Source organism: Carya illinoinensis, chromosome 4 (genome assembly GCF_018687715.1).
Source record: "Carya illinoinensis cultivar Pawnee chromosome 4, C.illinoinensisPawnee_v1, whole genome shotgun sequence".
Lineage (NCBI taxonomy): Eukaryota > Viridiplantae > Streptophyta > Magnoliopsida > Fagales > Juglandaceae > Carya > Carya illinoinensis.
The window spans coordinates 40305494-40332835 of NC_056755.1; the positions used below are offsets into that span (position 1 = coordinate 40305494).

At 36.3% G+C, this 27342-nt stretch overlaps 1 long non-coding RNA gene and 1 other non-coding gene across 13 annotated transcripts; one reads left to right on the top strand and one right to left on the bottom strand.

Moving 5' to 3' along the window:
* Positions 1–5756: 5756 nt before the first annotated feature.
* LOC122308374 lies at positions 5757–27102 on the bottom strand. 12 transcript variants are annotated; one of them, XR_006242023.1, is made up of 5 exons: positions 25595–27102; positions 25262–25487; positions 12054–12095; positions 8288–8952; positions 5757–5815 (listed from the first exon to the last, which is right to left on the bottom strand). It is a non-coding gene; the product is annotated as an uncharacterized LOC122308374 (long non-coding RNA). The 12 variants fall into 12 exon arrangements; XR_006242024.1 differs by lacking the exon at positions 5757–5815 and adding an exon at positions 6730–7070; XR_006242033.1 differs by lacking the exon at positions 5757–5815 and having other exon boundaries at positions 8090–8952; positions 25595–25675; positions 25815–27102.
* On the top strand, positions 6269–6376 carry LOC122308591. The gene has a single exon (XR_006242111.1). It is a non-coding gene; the product is annotated as a small nucleolar RNA R71 (small nucleolar RNA).
* Positions 27103–27342: the final 240 nt, after the last annotated feature.

The window sequence follows — 27342 nt, forward strand, 5'->3', positions numbered from 1 at the left end:
GTTTACTTGTCCTTTTGGTACTTGTGCTTTTAGGAGAATGCCTTTTGGTTTATGCAATGCACCAGCAACTTTTCAAAGATGCATGCTTAGCATTTTTAGTGACATGATTGAGAACACCCTAGAAGTGTTTATGGATGATTTTTTTGTATTTGGTGATTCATTTGAGAGTTATTTAACCAATTTTCAAACTGTTTTGGCCAGGTGTGAAGAGAAGCAATTGCTACTTAATTGGGAGAAGTGCCATTTCATGGTACAACAGGGCATTATTCTGGGACATATTGTTTCATCTAGAGGACTTGAAGTAGATAGAGCAAAAATTGAGTTAATTTCTAAACTTCCTACACCTAAGTCAATAAAAGACATTAGATCTTTTCTTGGGCATACGGGTTTTTATAGGAGATTTATCAAAAACTTTAGCTCTACTTCTAAGCCTCTATGTAAGCTATTGATGAATGATGTAAAATTTGATTGGACACCCGAGTGTCAAGAAGCTTTTTGTCAGCTTAAAACTTTGCGAACCACTGCTCCTATTCTTCAACCTTCTGATTGGTCACTTTCTTTCGAAATCATGTGTGATGCAAGTGATTTTGCTATAGGAGCTGTTCTTGGACAACGTAGGAACAAACTTCCTTATGTCATTTACTATGCAAGTAAAACTTTGAATTTTGCTCAAAAAAATTATTCTACTACTGAAAAAGAATTACTTGCTGTGGTATTTGCTTTAGAGAAGTTTCGTGCATATATTCTTGGTTCTCCTATAGTCATCTTTACTGACCATGCAGCTCTCAAGTATTTATTGACAAAGAAAGATGCAAAACCAAAGTTGATTAGATGGATACTTTTACTCCAGGAGTTCAATATTATCATCAAGGACAAGAAAGGAGTAGAGAATGTGGTAGCCGACCATTTGTCTAGGCTCACAGTTGCTGAAACTGAACAACCGACACCTGTTCTTGATTCTTTTCCTTATGAACATCTTATGTTAGTTGAAAATTTGCCTTGGTTTGCTGATATAGTAAATTTCTTGGTGACAGGACAAACACCACCTCATTAGAGCGCTCAAGATATACAGAAATTCATGCATGAGGTGAGATCGTTCTTTTATGATGATCCTTACCTTTTCAAGTATTGTTCAGATCAAATCATTAGGAAGTGTGTGGCCAATGATGAAATTTCTGGTGTCTTAAATTTTTGCCATACGGAAGCTTGTGGTGGACATTTTTCAGCACACAAAACCGTAGTCAAAATTCTTCAAAGCGGATTTTATTGGCCAACCATGTTCAAGGATGCCTTTAGTTTTTGTAAAACTTGTGAACCTTGTCAAAAATTAGGAGGAATCATTAGAAAAAATATGATGCCTATGCAACCCATACTAGTGATTGTAATTTTTGATTGTTGGGGGATAGATTTTATGGGACCATTTCCTTCTTCTTATGGCTATTTATACATTTTGCTTGCTGTTGACTATGTATCTAAGTGGGTTGAGGTAGTCCCTTGCAAATCTAATGATCATCAAGTTGTTTTAAAATTTTTGAAAGAAAACATTTTTGCAAGATTTGGCATGCCTAAAGCCATAATCAGTGATAATGGCACCCACTTTTGTAACAAGTATTTCTCGGCCTTAATGAAGAAGTATGGTATCCATCACAAAATCTCTACTCCCTATCATCCTCAAACCAATGGACAAGCTGAACTAGCAAATAGGGAGATTAAAAACATTTTTGAAAAAAGAGTTAACCCAAACAGGAAGGATTGGTCTTTAAGATTGTCTGATGCCATATGGGCTTATAGAACAGCCTTTAAAACCATTTTGGGCATGTCTCCATATAGACTAGTGTATGGTAAGGCTTGTACAACTTGACACTTCTAACTCTACAGGAAAATCGCAAGCCTTACCATATACTAGTCTATATGGAGACATGCCCAAAATGGTTTTAAAGGCTGTTCTATAAGCCCACAAGGCATCAGACAATCTCAAAAACCAATCCTTCCTGTTTGGGTTAACTGTTTTTTCAAGAATGTTTTTAATCTCCCTATTTGCTAGTTCAGCTTGTCCATTGGTTTGAGGATGATAGGGAGTAGAGATTTTGTAATGAATACCATACTTCTTCATTAAGGCCGAGAAATGCTTGTTACAAAAGTGGGTGCCATTATCACTGATTATGGCTTTAGGCATGCCAAACCTTGCAAAAATGTTTGCTTTCAAAAATTTTAAAACAACTTAATGATCATTAGATTTGCAAGGGACTACCTCAACCCACTTAGAAACATAGTCAACAGCCAGCAAAATGTATAAATAGCCATAAGAAGAAGGAAATGGTCCCATCAAATCTATCCCCCAACAATCAAAAATTTCAATCACTAGTATGGGTTGCATAGGCATCATATTTCTCCTAATGATTCCTCCTAATTTCTGACAAGGTTCACAAGTTTTACAAAAACTAAAGGCATCCTTGAACATGGTTGGCCAATAAAATCTGCTTTGAAGAATTTTGGCCACTGTTTTGTGGGCTGAAAAATGCCCACCACAAGCTTCCGTATGGCAAAAATTTAAGACACCAGAAATTTCATCATTGGCCACATACTTCCTAATGATTTGATCTGAACAATACTTGAAAAGGTAAGGATCATCATAAAAGAACGATCTCACCTCATGCATGAATTTCCGTATATCTTGAGCGCTCCAATGAGGTGGTGTTTGTCCTGTCACCAAGAAATTTACTATATCAACAAACCAAGGCAAATTTTCAACTAACATAAGATGTTCATCAGGAAAAGAATCAAGAACAGGTGTCAGTTGTTCAGTTTCAGCAATTGTGAGCCTAGACAAATGGTCGGCTACCACATTCTCTACTCCTTTCTTGTCCTTGATGATAATATTGAACTCCTGGAGTAAAAGTATCCATCTAATCAACCTTGGTCTTGCATCTTTCTTTGTCAATAAATACTTGAGAGCTGCATGGTCAGTAAAGATGACTATAGGAGAACCAAGAATATATGCACGAAACTTCTCTAAAGCAAATACCACAGCAAGTAATTCTTTTTCAGTAGTAAAATAATTTTTTTAAGCAAAATTCAAAATTTTACTTGCATAGTAAATGACATAAGGAAGTTTGTTCCTACGTTGTCCAAGAACAGCTCCTATAGCAAAATCACTTGCATCACATATGATTTTGAAAGAAAGTGACCAATCAGGAGGTTGAAGAATAGGAGCAGTGGTTAGCAAAGTTTTAAGCTGACAAAAAGCTCTTGACACTCGGGTATCCAATCAAATTTTACATCATTCATCAATAGCTTACATAGAGACTTAGAAGTAGAGCTAAAGTCTTTGATAAATCTCCTATAAAAACCCGCATGCCCAAGAAAAGATCTAATGTCTTTTATTGACTTAGGTGTAGGAAGTTTAGAAATCAACTCAATTTTTGCTCTATCTACTTCAAGTCTTCTAGATGAAACAATATGTCCCAGAACAATGCCCCGTTGTACCATGAAATGGCACTTCTCCCAATTAAGTAGCAATTGCTTCTCTTCACACCTGGCCAAAACAGCTTGTAAATTGGTTAAACAACTCTCAAATGAATCACTAAATACAGAAAAATCATCCATAAACACTTCTAGGGTGTTCTCAATCATGTCACTAAAAATGCTAAGCATGCATCTTTGAAAAGTTGTTGGTGCATTGCATAAACCAAAAGGCATTCTCCTAAAAGCACAAGTACCAAAAGGACAAGTAAAGGTGGTCTTTTCTTGATCCTCTGGTGCTATTTCTAATTGATAGTAACCGGAGAATCCATCTAAGAAGCAATAAAAGGCATGTCCAGCAACTTTTTCTAACACTTGATCAAGAAAAGGCAAAGGAAAATGATCTTTCCTAGTGGTGGCATTCAACTTCCTATAATTATACACATGCGCCAACCAGTAGGAATTCTAGTGGGAATCGATTCATTTTACTCATTTTTAACAATGGTAAGCCCAGATTTTTTTGGAACTACATGAATGGGACTTACCCACTTGCTATCCGAGATGGGGTAAATGATTCCCACATCAAGCAATTTCAACACCTCATCTTTAACCACTTCTTTCATTGTGGAATTCAACCTTCTTTGCATTTCCCTAGAAGGTTTTCCTTCATCTTCTAAATAAATCCTATGGGTACACTTCAAGGGACTTACACCTTTTATATTAGCCATTGTCCAACCAATAGATTTTTTATGCTTCTTAAGCACATCTAGCAATTTATCTTCTTGTTCACTAGTTAAGTGAGAAGAAATTACCACAGGAAAAGTGCTTTGTGGTCCTAAGAAAGCATACTTCAACTCCAATGGAAGAAGTTTGAAGTCCAAAGTTGGGGATTGCTCCTCCGAAGGCTTGAGGGTTGATGTCAATGGTGGAAGTTGCTCAAATTTTGGCCTCCATGGTGGTGTAACTTGCTGACCTATTGAGGAAACAAGAGATGAGTTATTAACATTATCAAATATTTTTAAATCTTCTTCAAATTCCTCTAAAGAATCAATAAGTTGAAAGTAATGTGCAGAATTTTCATCAATGAAATTTTTCAGCAAATTCACTTCATGAACTTCTTCAACTTCTTGCAGTTGCCTGCAAAGATTAAAAATATTTAGCTCCACGGTCATATGTCCAAAAATCAACTTTAAAACTCCACTTCTACAATTTATGAGTGCATTAGAAGTAGCCAAGAAGGGTCTTCCTAAGATAACAGGTGCTTGGAAAGTAGAATGGGTAGTCAATTGCATGTCGAGTACGACAAAGTCTACCAGATAGTAGAATTTGTCTACTTGAACAAAAACATCTTCCACAACACCTCTAGGAATCTTTATAGACCTATCAGCCAACTCCAATGTGATAGAAGTAGATTTCAACTCACCCAATCCAAGCTGTACATAAACATTATAAGGCAATAAGTTCACACTTGAACCTAAGTCTAATAATGCTTGGCCTATTTTTGAGCTCCCTATCATGCAAGCTATGGTAGGGGATCCTGGGTCCTTGTATTTGGGAGGAGTGTTGGTTTGGATAATAGCACTAACCTGCTCAGTAAGAAAAGTTTTCTTTTGCACATTCAATTTTCTTTTTACGGTGCATAAATCCTTTAAAAATTTAGCATAGGTAGGAATCTCTTGAATAGCATCTAACAATGGTATATTTATCCTAACTTGCTTAAAAATTTCAAGAATTTCAGCGTGATGCTTATCTTTGTGCAAAGGGGTTAACCTTTGAGGAAAAGGTGCAAGTATAGTGCTTGGGACACTTTTAGATTCCAAAGGATCATGTGCCTCATTTTCAAAAGGAGGTTTAGAAGTGTTACCATTCTTTTCTATCTTTTGAGCTGGAATGTCAATCACCTTACCACTTCTCAAGGTTGTAATAGCTTTGACTTGCTTGACATTTGAATCTCCTGCCACACATTGAAATTGCTGGTTTTGGCCTTAGGGATTAGGCTGAGATTGTGCAGGAAACTTCCCTTTCTCTTGAGCACTCATGGTTGTAGTCAACCTTGTGACTGACCCTCGAATCTCAGCAATGGCTTGTGAATTTTGACTGTTAATAGTAGCTTGGCTTTGCATGAATTGCTGAAAATTGGTGGATAATTGCTGGAAATTGTCTTCAAGATTCTTTTTCTGAGTTGGGACCATGTGGTTGGCATATTGAGATGGTCCTGGACCTCCTGGGGTAGTGTAGGGTACAATTTGTGAAGGACCAGCTATGTTGGGTGCAGGTAAAGCAGCTTGATCACCTCTCCAACTGAAATTAGGGTGATTTCTCCATCCCTAATTGTAGGTGTTGGAATAAGGACCTGAAAAAGATTTAGCAACCATATTAACAACATTAGATTGATCCAAAAGAACTTCTTTAAAAGCTGGAATGGTTGGGCAATCATTAGTTGAATGCCCTTGGCCCTCACAAATATTACAGCTCAAGGTAATCTAAGGTACAGCTTGTACTTCATTCACTTTATTAGTTCTATGGTTTCTAATTTCTTAAAAATCATAGCCAACCTAGCATTCAAATCATCTACTTCTCTCAGATTATATTTCTCACCCCCTGAAATTATCCTTGAACTTTCTGACCTATCATGAACATCAGATGTATCCCGTGATTGTGCATTTTCAGCTAGATAATCAAAATATTCAAAAGCTTCCTCAGGTTCTTTGTTAAAAAACACTCCATTACACATGGTCTCCACAAATTGTCTCATTTTTTGTTGCAACCCCTCATAAAAAAAAAAGTAATGACCCTCCAATTCTCATATCCATGATGAGGACATGCATTTAAAAGGTCTTTGAATCGTTCCCAATAATGATAAAATGTTTCCACATCCTTTTGGCAAAAATTCATGATCTGTCTTTTCAAGGCATTGGTTCTATGCATGGGAAAAATTTCTTTAAAAATTCAGTTTGCATTTCTTGTCAAGTCCCAATGGATCTTGGTCTTAAGGAATTCAACCATGTCTTAGCCTTGTCTTTTAAGGAAAATGGAAACAGTTTCAATCTTATGACCTCATCAATGCATGTTCTATCCACGAATGTGGAACACACTTCTTCAAACTCTTTGGTATGCAAATACGGGTTTTCAGATTCCATACCATGAAAGTGTGGTAACAATGGAATCATTCCGGGTTTGAAATTAAAAGCATTTGCATTAATAGGTAAAATGATGCAAGAATGTGTGCTAGTCCTAACAGGCTGAAGATATTCTCTAAGAGTCCTGTTTGGATTCTCCACTTCCCTATCATGATGCTCATTTTCAGCTATGATGCTATCAATATCTGATGATGATTCAACAGAAGATGATGCAGAGCTAAAAGATGTCAATGATTCTGTCCTAAACAATCGAGATGTATGGTTTCTAGTCCAACCAATCATACAAACAAGAGCAGATAATCAAAGACCATGAAAAATAAACAGAGAGAAGGGAAAAAGATTAGATGTCACTCAGGCTGTGAAAAGATTCACAGCTCCACAAACGTCCTCTCAACAGTAGAGGAATGCTTTAATAAGCACCAATTGTCCCCGCAACGGCGCCAAAAACTTGACTCGGTTTCGAATGTGCTTCCAAGTGTAGAAGTGTCAAGTTGTATCAAGGATAAGTCCAGAATCGTATTCCACAGGGACAATGGGTTATCAAAGCGAATAAGAGATTTGTGAGTAACAAATGAATCGAGTATGAGAGATAAAAATAAAATTCAAATGCAATGCAAATAGATAATCGAAGTTGAAATTAGAGTTTCTAAACAAAAAATAAATTAATGAACACTTGGGTTGGGTATGAGACTCATTTTATTTCGGATTCTAGACAATTTTCTCGATTAACAATCCAATCAAGGCATTGCTGATAAAAAGTTAAAACTCAAGTTTTGCAATATTTTCCTAAGGGATTCTCTACTTTACTAGTCAAACACACATTAACAAACAACTGAGAGAGGCCTTGATAGTTTTCAAGCTTTTGTTGTGCCTTACGTCAACAATAAAACAATAGCAAGAGTCGCAATCTATTTCCAATTTAAATTCGACTAGTAACATAGTGAAATTAACAATTATCAACAAAATATTGCATCAATCTAGAATCCAAAACAAATCACGTCCCATTCCACAACTCAAGCTTAAGAAATTAGCTACGCATAATATTTCTAACAATAAAAAGTAATCTAAGTAAACTCATTAAAAATTAAAGAAAATACTAACATAGAATAAATCTTAAAATGCAAAATAGATGATCTATAAAATACCCAGCAGTTCAAACGGTCAAAACTCAAAGAAATAAAACAAATCAAAACTAAATAAATGAATAAAACTAAGAAAATTAAATGAAGCTTAACGCTGCCCAAAGGAAATGAAAAGAGATCATCATCTACTCTACTGTGCTGCCGAATGTAAACCAAAAGAAAGCTATGAAAATCTGCTGCTAGCGTCCAAAACAACAAGCAAGAATGAAAAAATAAACTAGATACCAGCCGCCACTCTAAACGAGAAGAAAAGAAATAAATTTCAAGACTACCTACTGCTATGAAAGAAAGACTCAAACGAAAAGCAAGAAAAACTTCCAAGCTAAGCTACTGCACTTTTGAAAATGAAAGGAAGAAATAAACTCCAAGCTAAGCTACTGCACTTTTGAAAATGAAATAAAGTAATAAACTCCAAGCTAAGCTACTGTTGTAGCTGAATGAAAAAACAAAAGAAACAGCAAGAAAGATAAACTGGCTGCCCAGCGTCTAAAACAAAAGTAAGAAAAATAAAAATACAAGCTAAGCTGCTCCACTGTCCCTTACCATTTCAGCCTTCTTTCATTTTATAGCCGTGTGTTTGTGAGCTGTACATGTGATGCCGTGGTGACCTTCCATGTGCAGAAGCAAGAAAGCTGAAATGAACAGCTTGTCTTCCATGATCCTATGTGATCTCCTGCTGCTCCAACTTAGATGAAAGAAAGAATGTAATAAACTCTCTGCTGCTGCACGTTCAACTTCCGGAAAGAAAGAGAGAAATAATTTTGCTGCTGTCCGAGTGTCTGCAACGTGCTGCTTTCCAAGTGTGCTGTCTGCTGTGTTTGTTCTGCTGGTCTGCATGTGTGAGTATTCTGCTGGTCTGCATGTGTGAGCTGGTCCCACGTTTTCTGCATGTGTGCATTTCCTTGATGTAGGTTTATTGCATGTGTGAGTTCGAATGAGTGCTGTCCGAGTGAGGCTACTGTCTGCTGTGTTTGTTGCTACATGTGTGAGTTGCTGTCACGTTTTTTGCATGTGTGAGTTGGTGTGGTTTATTGCATGTGTGATGTGCTCCTGCTCCAACCGTCCAAGGGCCTCCACGTGCTGCCTCATAGATAAGATTCCAACTTGAGATTCCAACGTGCTGCCTCATAGATGAGATTCCAACTTGACCATAATCAATTCTTTTATTTCTTTATAGGTCACATTCTTTCTTTCCTTCCATAAATGCCCTATAATATATAAATGAAATGATATTATAGTTTAAGTATTTCAAGAGCAAATATGAGACTTTGATGTGTAAAATATTATCATCAATAAATTTTCCATTGTTAAAATTTTGATGCATAATTAAGTGTTCAACCCTTCTTTGATGTAATAAATCACTCACTAAAACAACTGGATTATGCATTTCTAACACTTCATCAGATATGAAAAGATGATGAGACTATAAATGAAATGAAAAGATGATAAGCTAAGTTGAGCAAATCAGTAAGGGTAAAAACCCAACACTTTGGCCTAGTATGCGTTGGAGAGTAGGGTTGTGTCCCACTTGCATTCCACATGTGTACAAGCTTTAATTCGCCAGTTTGAAAGTCCAAGGAGTGGGTGCTGAGTGGCCTTGCGCCCACTGGCCATTAATATATATTAATATATATATAAATAATAATATCATATATATATTAAAAGCACATAACCTTAACAATAAATACCATTTTTTCTCCCTCTCAATCTTTCTACAATCATTTCTCTCTATTCAAGTGGTCATTCCCATCCCCATTTCTCTTCCCCCCCTTCCCCTTCTCTTGTCATCATTCCTTTCAGGCTTTCACGCCTTAATCGGCACCATCCCCTCTTCTCTCTCCTTTTTTTCCTCCTCCATATTTCCCTTCTTCTCCTCCTCCTCTTTAAAACTAATTTTGCAGTTCTCTCAATTATCATGGGTAGTCATGGCCAAGCCGCAGTCTACAATGGCAAGACCACAGCTTGGCCTTGGATCTTTACAACTCAATACCACAGTTTTCGATGGGGGTTAGAAACCCACTGTGACTATGAGTGACGAGTTGGCAAGTTTAACAATCCACTATGACGACCATGGACTATAAAGATTTCTGACCTAAAACCACAGCATTACGGTATGTACACAATTATTACCTGGTCTCATTTATTTGTTTCATTTTATCTATAATTTTGTGAGTTTCTTTTAGTTTTTTATTTTAATTATGATATTTTATTGTATGTAAGTTTGTTTGTTTTGATATATAAACTTGTTATTTTTTGTTTGGGTTTTTATTGAAAATTTTCTTGCAAAAAATGTGGTCTCGAATTATGGGTGGTGATTTGACATTGGTGGCTCCAATCCGCCTCTAGTAACCAAATGAGGGCACCCACTGTAGACATTAAGCACCCCCCCCCCCCCTCTCCATGTTCTTGCGAGGGTAGGTGAATGTAACAAATCAATGAAGAGTGCATGCTTTTCAAAATGATAGTAAAAACTCTTGTGCCTATTTCTCACTAGTTATTTAGCCTATTTCTCAAATCACAAATAACAGACAACATAATTTATGTATATGAGATATTTTGCAAGGTAAACTACCAATAATAGTAGTATTAGAGAATGGGAATAACAATGTAAATATTTTTAAAACACTTATCTTAATTTTATAAAAATAGACATCTATAACATGGATAAAGGCAATAAATGATATCAAACCTTTAATTTTATAACCCCAACATAACTTCATCTCTTAACAATCTGTCATCACAAAATCTCTTGCAAATATTAAAAATAAATTTAGGAAAATAAAACTATACAACAAAAAATATCAATAATGATAATAACAATTAAACTAATGAGGATGATCGCAAAACGAATATTGATGGCAATATGAAAAGATGATACAATCAGATATCATCAGATCATAATGGTATGAAAAGATGATGAGATGATAAATGGTGAGATGATGATGGGTTTGTGATGTAAAGAGATGAATCATGATGGTTATGAAGATGATGTAATTAGATCATGATGATATGAAAAGATGATTGAATGATAAATTATATGAAAAGATGTTGAGATGATAAATGATATGAATAGATGATGAGATGGTAAATTATATGAAATGATGATGAGCTAAGCCGATCAAATCAGTTAGGGTAAAAACCCAACACCTTAGCCTAGTATGCGTTGCAGAGTAGGGCTACTTCCCTTTTATATTCCACAAGTGTATGAGCTTTAATTCACCAGTTTGAAAGTCCAAGGAGCGGGCGTCAGCTTGGGCCCTGTGCCCAGCAGCCTTTAATATATATATAGATCATAATATCATATATATTAAAAACACCAAACTCTAACAATAAATACCACTTTTTTTCTCTCTCAATCTCTCTACTATCATTTCTCTCCTTTCAAGTGGGCATCCCCCCTCCGCATTTCTCTTCCTCCCCTTCCCCATCTCTTTTCCTCATTCCATTCAGACTTTCATGCATCAATGGTCATCATCCCTACTTCTCTCTCTTTAGTTTTGTCCTCTATATCTCCCTTCTTCTCCACCTCTTTAAAGACAACTTCACAGTTCTCTCCATTATCATGGGTAGACCTAGCCAAGCCGCAGTTTACGACGACAAGACCACAGTTTGGCTGTAGATCTCTTCAACTAAATACAACAGTTCTCGACGGTGGTTAGAGACTCATTGTAATTATGAGTGACAAGTCAGCAAGTTTAACAATCCACTATGACAACCATGGGCTATGAAGATCTGTGACCTGAAACCACCTCGTGTCGGTATGTGCATGATAACTTGGTTTCATTTATTTGTTTCATTTTATCTATAATTTTGTGAGTTTGTTTTGTGGTTTTTTGTTTGATTTAAGAAGTTTTTCTAAAATGTATGCTTTGTTTTGATATGTAAATTTGTTAGTTTTCGTTTGGATTTTTATTGGAAATTATGTTGTAAAACAAATGGTATTGAATGGGGGGTGGTTTGGCGTTGGTCGTGCCAATCCGCCTCTAGCATCCAAATGAGGGGCACCCACTGTCGGCATTAAGCCCCCCTCCCTGTCCTTGCGAGGACATGTGAATGTAACAACTCAATGAATAGTACATGCATTCTAAAATTATAGTAAAAGCTCTTGTACCTATTTCATAGCCTATCTCTCAAATCACAAATAAGAGACAACATAATTAAATATATAACATGCTTTAAAAGGTAAACTACCAATACTAGTTGTAATAGATAATGTAAATAACAATATAAATATTTTACAGTACATAATTGATGATATAAAATTAGACATCTATTGTTGGATAAAAGCAATAAATGATATATATCAAACCTGTAATTTTATAATCTCGACATAACTTCATCCCTTAACAACCTGTCATCACAAAATCTCTTGCAAATATTAAAAATAAATTAAGGAAAATAATATTATACAACAACAAATATCAATAATGAGAACAATAATTAAACTAATGAGGATGATCTCAAAATTAATGAGGATGATAATATGAAAAGATGATGCGATGATGATGTGATAAGATCATGATGGTATGGAAAGATAATGATATCATAAGTGGTTAGATGATGATGAGTATGGTGATATAAAGAGATTAATGGTCATGATTATAAAGATGATGTAATGAGACCATGATAATATGAAAAGATGATGGAATGATAAATGATATGAAGAGATGTTAAGATGATCAATGATACGAAAAGATGATGAGCTAAGCAGAGCAAATCAATAAGGGTAGAACCCAACACCTGGGCCTAGTATGGATTGGAGAGTATGGCTGCTTCCCGATTGCATTCCACAAGTGCGCGACCTTTAATTTGCCAGTTTGAAAGTCTAGGAAAAGAGTGCCGGGTTGGGCCTTGAGCCCACCAACCTTTAATATATATAAATATATACATATATATATAAATCATAATATAATATATATTAAAAACACAAAACCCTAACATTAAATACCAATTTTTCTCTCTCTCAATCACTCTACTATCATTTCTCACCTTTCAAGCGGCCCTCCCCCTCCCCATTTCTCTTCCTTCCATTCCCCTTCTCTTTTCCTCATTCCTATCAAACTTTCACGCCTCAATGGCCACCATCCCCGCTTCTCTCTCTCCTCCTCTTTAAAACCAACTTCGCATTTCTCTTCATTATCGAGGGTAGTCATGGCAAAGCCGCAGTCTATGATAGCAAGACCATAGTATGGCCGCGAATCATCACAACTCAACACCACAGTTTTCAACAGGGGTTAGAGACCCATTGTGACTATGAGTGATAAGTCGGCAAGTTTAACAATATCGACTTTGATGTGACCATGAGCTATAAAGATCTCTGATCCAAAACCATGGCAGGTCGGTATGTGCATGATTACTACTTGGTTTCGTTTTATATTAATTTTGTAAGTTTGTTTTGGTTTTTGTTCGATTGATGATATTTTTCTTATATGTAAATTTGTTTGTTTTGATATGTAAATTTGTTAGTTTTCGTTTGGATTTTCATTGGAAATTTTGTTGTAAAACATGTGGTATTGAACGGGGTGGTCTGACGTTGCTGGTGCAAATCCACCTCCAGTATCCAAATGTAGGGCACCCATTGTCAGCATTAAGCCCTCCCTCCCTGTCCTTGCCAGGGCAAGCGAATGTAACAACTCAATGAATAGAGCAGCATACTTTCCAAAATGATAGTAAAAACTATTGTGATTTCTCACTAGTTATTTAGCCTATCTCTCATCTCGCAAATACGAGACACAACATAATTTATGTATATAAGATGTTTTAAAATGTAAACTACCAATAATAGTTGTAATAGAGAATGTAAATAACAATACAAATATTTCACAATACTTATCTTAGTTTTATAAAAATAGACAAATCTCTTGCAAAAATTAAAAATAAATTAAGTAAAATAATACTTTACAACAACAAATATCAATAATGATAACAACAATTAAACTAATGAGGATGATCTCAAAATTAATGATAATGATAATATAAAAAGATGATGCAATGATGATGTGATGAGATCATGATAGTATGAAAAGATGATGATATCATAAGGGGTGAGATGATTAGATGATGAATGGTGAGATGATGATGAGGATGGTGATGTAAAGAGATGAATGGTCATGATTATGAAGATGATGTAATGAGATCATGATAATATGAAAAGATGATGAAATGATAAATGATACGAAAAGATGATGAGATGATAAATGATATGAAAAGATAATGAGCTAAGCGGAGCAAATCGGTAAGGGTAGAACCCAACACCTTGGCCTAGTATGCATTGGAGAATATGGTTGCTTTCCGATTGCATTCCACAAGTGCACGAGCTTTAATTCGCCTGTTTGAAAGTTTAGGAAGCGAGTGCCAGGTTGTTAATTTTCGTATGGATTTTTATTGGAAATTTTGTCGTAAAACATGTGGTATTGAACGGGGGTGGTATAATGTTGGTGGCGCGGTCCCTCCCTCTCTGTCCTTGCGAGGTCTGGTGAATGTAACAACTCAATAAATAATGCAATGATAGTAAAATCTACCGTGCCTATTTCTCACTAATTATTTAGCATATCTCTCAACTCGCAAATAAGAGACACAACATAATTTATGTATATAAGATGTTTTAAAAGGTAAACTACCAATAATAGTTGTAATAGAGAATGTAAATAACAATACAAATATTTCATAATACTTATCTTAGTTTTATAAAAATAGATATCTATTATTGGATAAAAGCAATAAATAGTATATATCAAGCCCGTAATTTTATAATCTCGACATAACTTCATCTCATAACAACCTGTCATCACAAAATCTCTGGCAAGTAAAATAATACTATACAACAACAAATGTCAATAATGATAACAATAATTAAACTAATGAGGACGATCTCAAAATTAATGAGGATGATACTATGAAAAGATGATGCAATGATGATGTGATGAAATCATGATGGTATGGAAAGATAATGATATCATAAGTGGTTAGATGATGATGAGTATGGTGATGCAAAAAGATGAATCATCATGATTATGAGGATGATGTAATGAGATCATGATACTATGAAAAGATGATAGAAAGATAAATGATATGAAGAAATGTTGAGATGAGATATGATATGAAAAGATGATAAGATGATACATGATACGAAAAGATGATTAGATAATAAATGATATGAAAAGATGACAAGCCAAGCGAAGCAAGTTAGTAAGGGTAGAACCAAACACCTCGGCCTAGTATATGTTGTAGAGTTGGCCTGCTTCCCGCTTGCATTCCCCAGGTGCATGAGCTTTAATTTGCCGATTTGAAAGTCTAGGGAGCGAGTGTCGGGTTGGACCTTAATCCGAACGACCTTTAATATATAAATATATACAAAAATCTATATAAATCAAAATATCACATATATTAAAAACACAAAACCCTAACATTAAATACCAATTTTTCCCTATCTCAATCACTCTACTATCATTTCTTTCCTTTCAAACGGTCGTTTCCCTCCCCATTTCTCTTCCTCCCATCCCCCTTTTCTTTTCCTCATTTCTTTCAAACTTTCACGCCTCAATGGCCACCATCCCCACTTCTCTCTCTTTTTTCTTCCACTCCATATTTCCCTTCTTCTTCCCCTCTTTAAAACCAGCTTTGCAGTTCTCTTCATTATCATGGGTAGTCATGGCCAAGCCGCATTCTACGACGAAAAAGCCACAATATGGCCACGAGTCTCTACAACTCAATACCACAGTTTTCGACGGTAGTTAGAGACCTACTGTCACTATAAGTGACGAGTCGGCAAATTTAACAATCCACTATGATGACCATGGACTATAAAGATTTGTGACCCAAAACCAGAGCAAGTCGGTATGTGGACGATTACTACTTGGTTTTGTTTATTTGTTTCGTTTTATATCTAATTTTATGAGTTTGTTTTCTTCATTTTTCTTCGATTTATGATATTTTTCTTATATGTAAATTCGTTTGTTTTTATATGTAAATTTGTTAGTTTTCGTTTGGATTTTTAGTGGAAATTTTGCTGCAAAACATGCGGTATTGAACGGGGGTAATCTGACGTTGGGGCCACAAATCCGCCTCTAGCATCCAAATGTAGGGCACCCACTGTCGGCATTAAGCCATCCCTCTCAGTCCTTGCTAGTACAGGTGAATGTAACAACTTAATAAATAGTGCATGCTTTCCAAAATGATAGTAAAAGCTCGTGTGCCTATTTCTCACTAATTATTTAGCCTCTCTCTCAAATCGCAAATAAGAGACACAACATAATTTAAGTATATAAGATGCTTCAAAGGGTAAACTACCAATAATATTTGTAATAGAGAATGTAAATAACAATACCAAAATTTTACAATACTTATCTTAATTTTATAAAAATAGACATCTATTGTTGGATACAAGCAATAAATGGTATATATCAAACTTGTAATTTTATAACCTAGACATAACTTCATCTCTTAACAACCTATCATCACAAAATCCCTAGCAAATATTAAAAATAAATTAAGTAAAATAATACCATATAACAACAAATATCAATAATGATAACAATAATTAAACTAATGAGGATGATCTCAAAATTAATAAGATGATAATATGCAAAGCTAATGCAATGATGATGTGATGAGATTATGACAGTATGAAAAGATGATGATATCATAAGTGATGAGATTGTGAGATGATGAATGCTGAGATGACGATGAGTATGGTGATCTAAAGAGATGAATCGTCATGGTTATGAAGATGATGTAATGAGATCATGATAATATGAAAAGATGATGGAATGATAAATGATATGAAAAGATGATAAGATGATAAATGATATGAAAATATCATGAGATAAGCAGAGCAAATCAGTAAGGGAATAACCAAACACCTTGGCCTAGTATGCGTTGGAGACTAGGGCTGCTTCCCGCTTGCATTTCCCAAGTGCACGAGCTTTAATTTACCAGTTTCAAAGTCCAGGGAGCGAGTGCCGGGTTGGGCCTTGGTCCCAACGGCCTTTAATATATAAATATATACAAAAATATATATATAAATCAAAATATCATATATATTAAAAACACAAAACCTAACATTAAATACCAATTTTTCCCTCTCTCAATCACTCTACTATCATTTCTTTCCTTCCAAACGGCCCTTGTCCTCCCCATTTCTCTTCCTCCCATCCCCCTTTTCTTTTCCTCATTCCTTCCAGACTTTCACGTCTCAATGGCCACCATCCTGACTTCTCTCTCTTTTTTCTTCCACTCCATATTTCTCTTCTTCTCCTCCTCTTTAAAACCAACTTCGCAGTTCTCTTCATTATCATGGGTAGTCATGGCCAAGCCGCATTCTACGACAAAAACACCATAGTATGGCCACGAGTCTCTACAACTCAATACCCCAATCTTCAACGGGGGTTAGGGACCTACTGTAACTATAAGTGACGAGTCTATAAGTTTAACAATCAATTATGACGACCATGGGCTATAAAGATTTGTGACACAAAACCAGAGCGTGTTGGTATGTGGACGATTACTACTTGGTTTCGTTTATTTGATTTGTTTTATATCTAATTTTATGAGTTTGTTTTGGTTTTTTGTTCGATTTATGATATTTTTCTTATATGTAAATTCGTTTGTTTTGATATGTAAATTTGTTAGTTTTCGTTTGGATTTTTAGTGAAAGTTTTGTTGTAAAACATGTGGTATTGAACAGGGGTGGTCTGACGTTGGATGTGCAAATCCGCCTCTAGCATCCAAATGTAGGGCACCCACTGTCGACATTAAGCCTTCCCTCTCTGTCCTTGCGAGTACAGGTGAATATAACAACTTAATGAATACTGAATGCTTTCCAAAATGATAGTAAAAGCTCGTGTGCCTATTTCTAACCAATTATTTAGCCTATCTCTCAAATCGCAAATAACTATCTGTTTAGCCTATTGATGGGACTCAAATAGGACATCATCTTGATGAATTTAATAAAATCATTCTAGATCTAGCTAATATAGATATTAAGGTGGAGGATGAGGATCAAGCAATCCTCTTGATGAGTTCTTTGGACTCATCATATCAGAACCTTAAAGAAACCATGATGTATGGTAGGGATTCCTTGACTTTAGATGAAGTACAATCTGTACTTCATACTAGGGAATTACAAAACAAAGGTGATACCAAACAGGAACATGGGGAAGGGTTATCTGTTAGGGGCAGAACAGAAAAAAGAGAAAAGAAAGGCAAGAGTGATATCAAGAAATCTAGGTCTAAATCTAAGGGAAAACATTTTAAATGTTTTCATTGTCATAAGGAAGGGCATTTCAAAAGGAATTGCCCTGATAGGAAAAACAATATAGCGAATAAGACCAAAAAGGCAGGGGATGCCTCTGTGGTGCTAGATGGTTATGAGTGCTGAGGTACTCACAGTGAGTGAAGTTGATTCTAAAACAGAGTGGATAATGGACTATGGTTGCTCTTTTCACATGTCTCCAGTGAAAGAGTGGTTTGAAACCTTTTCTGAATTAAAGGGGGGACATGTAATCCTAGGAAATAATAAGTCCTGTAAAATCATGGGTATAGGGCCAGTTAGACTAAAATTACATGATGGTACTAAAAGAACCTTGAAGGAAGTCAGATTTATACCTGAGTTGAAGAGAAATTTAATTTCTCTTGGTATGCTTGATTTATCAGGCTATACCTTCAAGTCTGAAGCAGGGGTTCTTAGGGTTACTAAAGGTTCCTTACTAATTATGAAAGGGGTTATAGTAACCCTAAGAACCCCTGCTTCAGACTTGAAGGTATAGCCTAATAAATCAAGCATACCAAGAGAAATTATGAAAGGGGTTATTAAAAATGGGTTATATACATTGCTTGGAAAAACTGTAGTTGGGGAAGCTTCTTCTATACAGAACACTTTAGAGAATAAGTCTGTCTTATGGCATAGGAGGCTTGGTCATGTAAGCCAAAATGAGCTTGTAGAGTTACAAAAACAAGGATTACTGAGTGAACAGAACCTAGGAAATTTACCTTTCTATGAGGATTGTATCTTTGGAAAGGCAAAGATGGTCAGTTTCAAGTCAGCAACCCATAATACTAAGCAAACCTTGGACTATGTCCACTCAGATCTATGGGGACCTGCAAGAGTAAATTCACATAGTGGAGGGAGTTATTTCCTCTCCTTAGTGGATGACTACTCTAGAAAGGTCTGGATTTATATTCTGAGGAACAAGAGTGACACCTTTGAAAAGTTCAAGGAGTGGAAATCTCTAGTGGAAAATCAAGTAGGTAGAAAACTGAAAACCCTAAGAACAGATAATGGTTTAGAATTCCTGTCAAATGAATTTAATCTGTTTTGTCAAAAAGAAGGAATTCTTAGGCATAAGACTGTGAGGGAAACCCCTTAACAGAATGGTTTAGCTGAGAGAATGAACAGGACTATTTTAGAAAGAGTTAGGTGTCTGCTGTCTAATTCAGGACTGCCCAAAGCCTTTTGGGCAGAAGCTATCACCACTGCAGTTCACCTTATAAATAGATGTCCATCCTCTGCTATAGGGTTTAAAACCCCACAGGAGTTATGGTCTGGAAAAGCCCCCAGATATGACTACGTAAGAGTTTTTGGATGTGTAGCTTATGCACATTCAAAAACTGATAAGTTGGAACCTAGGGCACTTAAGTGCATATTTATAGGGTATCCTGAAGGGGTAAAGGGATACAAACTTTGGGTAGATGGACCTGGTAGACATAAGTGCATTGTTAGCCGAGATGTGACTTTTAATGAGTCACACATGGCTCGGGTACAAGAAGCACAGTCAAACAATAATACTGACAAACTTTTAGAAGGATCTCAGGTTGAAGTGGAGCAGGATGACACCCAACCTGAACCTGTAAATGGTGATGACAGTGACTCTGAGGATCAAACCTCAGAAGACACAGGTCAAGGTGGAGCCAGATCTTGGAATCTAGCTAGAGACAGACAGAGGAGGGTAATTAAACCTCCTCAAAGGTTTGGACAGGCTGACCTTACAGCTTTTGCCTTGACAGTGGCTGATGATGTTGTTTACCAAGAACCTAGGTCTTATAAAGAGGCTGTATCTAGTAAAGACTCATCTAAATGGCTCTTAGCCATGCATGAGGAGATGGAGTCACTAAATAAGAATCAAACTTGGGTTCTGGTGACTAAACCTAAAGGAGTCAAACTCATTGGGTCCAAGTGGATCTTTAAGAAAAAAGATGGTATACCAGGGATAGAAGGGACCAGGTACAAGGCTAGGTAGCAAAAGGTTTTACACAGAGAGAGGGAATCAACTTTAATGAAATTTTCTCACCTGTGGTGAAACATAGCTCAATCAGGCTACTGCTAGCCTATACAGCTTTTGAAAACTTGCATTTAGAACAATTAGATGTTAAAACAGCTTTTCTACATGGTGAAATTGAAGAAGAACTTTATATGCAACCTCCTGAAGGCTTTACTGATAAAATAAATAAAAATCTTGTGTGCTTTCTTAAAAAATCATTAAATGGTTTTAAACAATCTCCTAGGCAATAGTATAAGAGATTTGACACACACATGATTAGTAATAATTTTAATAGGAGTTGCTATGACAGCTGTGTATATTACAAGGAAGAAAAAAGAATAATGATATATCTTTTACTTTATGTAGATAATATGCTGATAGCTTGTAAAGACACTGATCTAATTGATGAAGTTAAATGCATGTTGAAATCTGAGTTTGAAATGAAAGAACTGGGCCCTGCTAAGAAGATATTAGGAATGGAAATAGTAAGGGACAGAAATGCAAGGGGTTTATACCTGTCCCAGAAAACCTACATTTCTAAAGTACTAAAGAGATTTGGTATGAACACTTTGAAATTTGTTAACACACCTTTAGCTCAACATTTCAAACTTTCTGTAGATCAGGCTGCTAAAACAGATTCTGATATTGATTTTATGAAACAAATCCCCTATGCTAGCATGGTGGGGAGCATAATGTATGCAATGGTCTGTTCTAGACCTGATCTAACCTATGCTGTGAGTATAGTCAGTAGGTTTATAGGGAATCCAGGGAAACCCCATTGGCAGGCTATCAAATGGGTACTAAGGTACCTAGTTGGCACTACTAATCTAGGACTCAGTTATGGAAATGGTGTTGAGAAAGGATGTGAGTTAGTTGGTTATGTAGACTCTGATTTTGCAGGAAATGTAGACACTAGAAAATCCTTAACTGGGTATGTGTTTACTGCTTTTGGAGGGGCTGTTAACTGGAAGTCACACTTACAATCTGTTGTGGCCTTGTCCACAACAGAGGCTGAGTATATAGCATTGACTGAAGCAATAAAAGAGGTCATTTGGTTAAAGGGCATTGCAAATGAGTTAAGTATTTTTAATGGTAATATTTCTGTGCACTGTGACAATCAGAGTGCACTTCACTTAGCTAAAAACCAAGTTTACCATGAAAGGTCTAAGCATATTGATATAAGGCTTCATTTTGTCAGGGATGTTATAGAGTCTAAGGTTGTAGGTGTGGAGAAGGTCTCAACTGAGGATAATCCCTCTGATATGATGACCAAGTCACTCCCAAGGTCTAAGTTCAGACAATGTCTGAACTTGATTAATATGGAGTCTAGAGTCAGTCCCCATTAGGGGGATAAGTGCAGGAATGAGCCAATGATTATAATTGATAATTTGGCAAATAAACCTTTTGCCAAGGTGGAGATTTGTAATGTATTATGGCAATTAATTTATTTCTCTTTGTTATATGTGATCTAACCCTTCTCTTTATGACATTGAATGGATTAAATACTTAGAAGATTCTGGAGCTGTGAAGTTTAAGAGTCTGAGTTGGTGATCACGTGACCAACACGTGACTCGTAAGCAGCATCAAGTGAAGTTAAACTTCAGCCGCAGGATCTGTACACGTGGAGCCATCTGTGTTACCCTATATATATGTATCGCTATGGGTTTTCTAAAAACCTAATCTCTTCATTTGTGTTTACTTCAGCTGATTGAGAGAGAGAGTCTTCGAGAGAGATCTGAGAGGGAGAAACTAGGGTTTCACTGTTGTGAAGGAAATCTTTGTGATTTTACAGTGAGATGAGAGATTTGTAAATCTTTGAGTGGTTTCTGAGGCTTCTCTGTGAAGGACACTGATTATCAATAAAGATCTGAGGCCATTCCTGCCGTGGATGTAAACCATTAGGGTCGAACCACGTAAATCGGTTGTGTTGTTCTTTTCTTGCCTATTTCTTGCTTATTTCTGTTAATCTTTTGATTATTGATGTTGCTACGTTTAATTTCTTATTAATATTGTTCTGTTATAATCTATAGATAATCTGAATCTATCTGTTAGGTTGAATATCTTGTTAGACTGAACCTGTTGCTAGTCTGAATCTATATATAATCTGATTCTGCTGTTAGATCTAATCTGTTGATTAGTTTGAATCTGTTTGGTTCTTGTTCGTGAATATATTCTTGTTAAATCTTGCTTAATATCTTTATTTTGAATTCTGCTTATTAGAACAGAATAAAGACTATTATTCTAACAATATGTGTAAAATGAAGAGAAAGGAATAGAAGTTATACCAAGACACAGACTAGAATCCGAGTGTTAGATGGTCCAAAGTATTTGGCAACTGCGGTTCATGGTGAGTCTTCATTGTGCAGTGGCTTGAAACGAGGCTACTGGTTGCTGTTTGATGGTAATGAAGTGATGAATCATTTGTGCGAAGTGACTAAATGGGCCCAAGGTTTGAAACTTGCTGTTGACATGATTGACGTTACGTAATTGCTGATAATTTCCATGTTCTTGTTTCCTTTTTGCCATTGTTGCCCATACCTTATTCTTGGTGGAAACATTTTGGCTTGGCTCTGGAGGAGTCAAAACAGAGGAAAGGGAGTTGTATGCGTGCTGTTTGAACAGTTTAAGGAAAACAGAAAGGGAGCTTAGCAGGTTAACCAATAAGTTGGACCACCTGCTGCTATGGTTATTGATTCTGCTCCTAGTTGAGATTCAAGACTGCTATGGCTAGTTAGGGTGAAGAGGAGAAGATGATACCTGATTTTAAAAATTAAAACACTAATAATAGAGGAAAAAAAATGATGAAGAAAGGATAGCAATTAAAACAAACATTGAGCGACTAGGGGCTGAAAGCTGCTGCTGTGAATTTACAGCATAACTTCTAGCTTGTTTCTCATTTGCTACATGGCAGTTGCAGTTTGACACTTTTGTTGAGGATGGTTAATGCAGCTATAAGGAACCTTTAGGGGTGTGGTCAATTATTACGGAAGTGAAATATGAAAGGTGGAGTGCTGGGACAGATCATGAAGTAGAAATTGAAAGGAACTTCAAGAAACCAAGGTTGGAAGATGTTGCTGCCCCTACAAATTGGGCCTACTTAAAGCTATATGGTATCTGAAAGGTGCCTTTACAAAGTAACTTGGGTGGAGCATCTAACTATTGTTTGATGGAAGGGAAATTGAGTGGTGAAGGGCTGGATAAACAGCTGCTGCTACTATTTTTCTACCACTCTTGCGGTTGTTGCTGCACTGCTTGGATGTTATTTGTTGTCATGGCCACTAAGTTTTGGTTCTTGTCATCACTTAGAAATGCTATAGTGCAAATAGACGAAAGGAAATGAAGGGAAGGTAAGGTAAGGAAAATAAGTACTTTAAGTACTAGGCGTAAAACAACCAAAAGAATAGAAGAGTACAACTGGAAATTGGATAAAGCTGAAAAATCGCAGCAATGCTGCTTTTTCTGTTTTGCTGTTGTTTCGGTTGCTATTTTCAGTTCCTACCACTACTATGCGCTTGTTTATAGTGTAGTTGAGGTACAGGAATTTAATACACTTATAGTTGATGCTAAAAAGAAAGAAAAAGTATAAGTTGAAGAAAAACTCAAGAGAATAGCGACTGCAAATTGTTGCCTTAATGGCTGTAGAATTATTGGGTTGTTTCAGATGTGCTATGATGCAGCTGCTATTTCACACTTCTAAAGATTGATTCTTATACAAGGGGTCTTGAATGATGTGGCCAATTATGGCTTGAGAGGAGAATTTGGAAAGGTAAAAGGGCTGGAACAGATCAGTACATCTGTTGAGATTGTCCTTTTGTCATGCAGCTGCGACTGTTGCTTTTTGCATCACTCTTAGCTGCTGTTTGATGTCTCTATGAGAAGTTATTTCAAGGGTTTAACACAAATTCATGGAGAATTAATCAAGCTAACATGAAACTGAAACGAGGAGAGGAATGGGACTGATTTGCAGCAATTAAATCAAACCAGAAACATAGTAAGATAGAGGACAGTTTTTTTTTTTCACCTCAAACTTGAACTAGTTTGAGTTGTTTCTCTAACCTTCAAGCTTCCTCCTTTTTCTATACACTTCACCATTGTTTTCGTGGATTATATGAAGGTTTTTATACTTATTTATGTGGCCTAAAACAAGGGATTGGTAGAGAGAATGAGAGATGAACAATAGAAAGAAAAGAGAGGAGCTATGTGTTGCTGTTCCCCTCAGTTCCAGCTACTTAGAGCTGGTTTTGGTATGAGATTTTAAGGTCATTTGGTACTCTTAATGTCACATATTGAGGTTGAGTTAAAGAGATGAGATAAAGGCAAACTAAGGGGCTAGAACTTAAGAGGAATAAGTTGCTGAATTTTCTGCACTAGCTTGTACAGCCAATAAGTTAGTTGTATACCTGTTTCGAAACCCCCCTCCTTCAACTATAATCCCAACTACACAAGCAATGAACTAGCGTTAAAGAAAAATTGGAAATAAGCATGATTTATGCGTAGACATAGCATAAAAACAGCAAGAGATAGTTCTTGATAAACCAGAAAGTTCTAAGAGAAAACTTACTAGTTTGAATGAAATCCTTGGTTGTTTACTTAGTTATTAGCTTGAGTAGAAGGTAAAAAAATACATACTGATCTCTACTAGTTTAACACATAAAAATGGAGGCCTAAACATAACTGACAAGTGATTCAAATACAGGAAGAAGTATAGTCAAAACTATAGCAGAACTTTTTTGTAGAAACTGTACAGCTTGGAACAAAACAAGGCAGAAAATCATCTCACCTATTCAAGCAGTAGATTGCACAAATTATGCATGTTTCTACCTTCCCTCCACTTTGTTACACACCCAACTAAACAAGTATTAGGGGAAAAATGTAAGGTCAGATGAGGTTGGAAGACACCATGACAGAATCTGTTGCAGAAAATTTCAGAACTTAAAAGTGTGTTGCTGCTTTCTTTTTAGGTGCTGAACGTGAACTAAGAGAGGGAAAAATGATGGAGTTTTAAACTAAACTGAACTTAGTCTTCTTACAAATGAAATTTAAGCCAAAGTTGCAGCATTGTAGAGTGAATATATAAGCTAAAAATGAAGGGGAAACTGCTGCAGCCCAAATAGAAAACATCACAAATTTTCTGATGTACTTTGAGCTCTAACAGGACGGTTTAATCCTATTTACAGATCCTACTTTCCTTCCTTACGATAATCCACTCAAATATACAAGATATAGAAGAAAGATGTGAGAAAAGGAAGGTGAAACTCACAACATAAATTCTGGACAGCAGCAGATATTCAAGGAAAAGCTAAACATGGTTGCTGCTTGTGTGTATTGTGCAGGCTGCTGCTCTTGCTTACTACTTGAATTTCCACTGCCATCCTTGCTTCAACTGCTATCATCCATTTCAGCTGCTACATGATGGGAAAAAGAAGAGGAAAGCAAGAGAGGAAGAGCCATGGACATTCGGCCAAAGGAAGTGAAGATGATGGGATCTGTTTTGGGGCTCAAGGTGTTGACCGATTGCGGGCGTTAGGGAAATATGTAGTCTTAAAACAAGGATAGAAAAAAAGAAAGAGATAAGGATGGAGATGATGAGTACCTGGTAGGATCACAAAGAAACATTCAAAATAGTCCATACAGAATACTTTCTCATTGAAGGGTGCGGGTGGGCTGAATATTCCTAGCCAAGAGGATGAGCCAAACCAGAAAAGTATTAGAAAAGCATTCATCAATCCAAAACGGAGAAGAGTAAGGGCAGGCATATCCTAAATCTTTAATCCCGAGCAGACAAAACGAAGAAGATAAAAATACGTACATACCATCAATCTTTAATTCCAGCAGACAAATGATTTTGTGCTCGAGCACGTTAGATTGTCCTGACCTCGGCTTAGATTAGAACTCACCGCTAACATTGAAAATAATTAATTGAGAGGCAGTTTTTTGCAATAGAGGTACACCGATTGAGCAAAATCGAGAATAAAAACCAAACCGACACAGGTGAGAATTAACGAGGGATTTCACCGGAAGTCTCTCTTTATTCAAATTGAACAATGAATGGAAAGAAACTAACGTCTCGTAGATGTATAAAGAGAGACGCTAGGAGCCGGACGGGTGTGACACCCGTTTTTACACCAGCAAATGAAATATTACCACGTATCAGTTTTAGCAAAGTGATTATACATGTGCATGTACTTGATTTTTTTTTTTTTTTCCTATTAACATTTGTCCTTCTCTCCTACGCTTCTCCTCTCTCAGATAAAGCTCTCTCTCCTGCCTCACGGATAAAAAAATCACTCAAATACCCACATCAAGAAAAAGTTGAAAAAGATGGACATCGATCCTATCACCCACAAGCCAATCTTTACTGCCACTGAAAAACCCCAACAACAACTACAGCACCTACCAGAACAAGAGCAAAAACAAATCAAAATTTTCAGACTGATTATCGTACGGCTGAACTTGATCAAAATAAAGAACCGGAGACCTCATTGCAATCATTCTCCATTATTGAAACCAAAGAGAAAGAGAAAAGCATGACAAGCCCATTTGACTCAATGCTCGTAAATAACTTCCTAATTGATGAAGCTCCATTAATGGAACCCCGTGAGATTGTCGCTCTAAGTGTAGCTTCTTCATCGACTTCTTCCTCTCATCATCCTCTTCTTCAAATTCCTCCAACTTCTTGCAAGAGAGTTAGATCAGTTCCAGGATAAAAGAAAAAAATCAAACAAAACCCAGATAAATACATCTTACCCACCAAATATTTCATCAAATAAATCATAGTACAGATCAAAAAAATAGATGAAGAAAAACGAAGAACATCGAGTTTATCGAAAGAATTTGGGGCTTTGAAAATCAGTGGAAAGCTTTACGAAGATGTGTTATGAAGACGGAGCTTCAAGGAAGTAAGAGAGTGAGTGAGAGAGAGAGAGAGAGGAGGACTTGCAGGCGACCAGGAGTGGGGGGAAGGGAGAGAGAAGAGGGGAAGAATAAATTGAAGTACTCTTCTGCATGTGGCTGTAAATCTTGGTTTGCTGCACTTTCTACGTGGCGAAGTTTTATTGATTGGTGTTAAAATGAAATTTCTACCCGACCGGTTGGGAGGTTTTCCCATGTGTAAAAGTTGAGGGCAATGTTGGTTTTTTCCTTCTTTTTCTAACCGTTGTTGGAATGGTTTGCGACGTTGCGGTTTGTTTTTAAAAAATTTTAAAATAGAAATTGAACAACGGAGAGGATGTAAATTTCTCTCTTTTCTTATCTTATAAAATGATTCAAAAAATCCACATTTTATTTGAAAAAATAAAAATATAAAATGTTTTGGTTTAATTCTTTTATTTTATGTTTAGC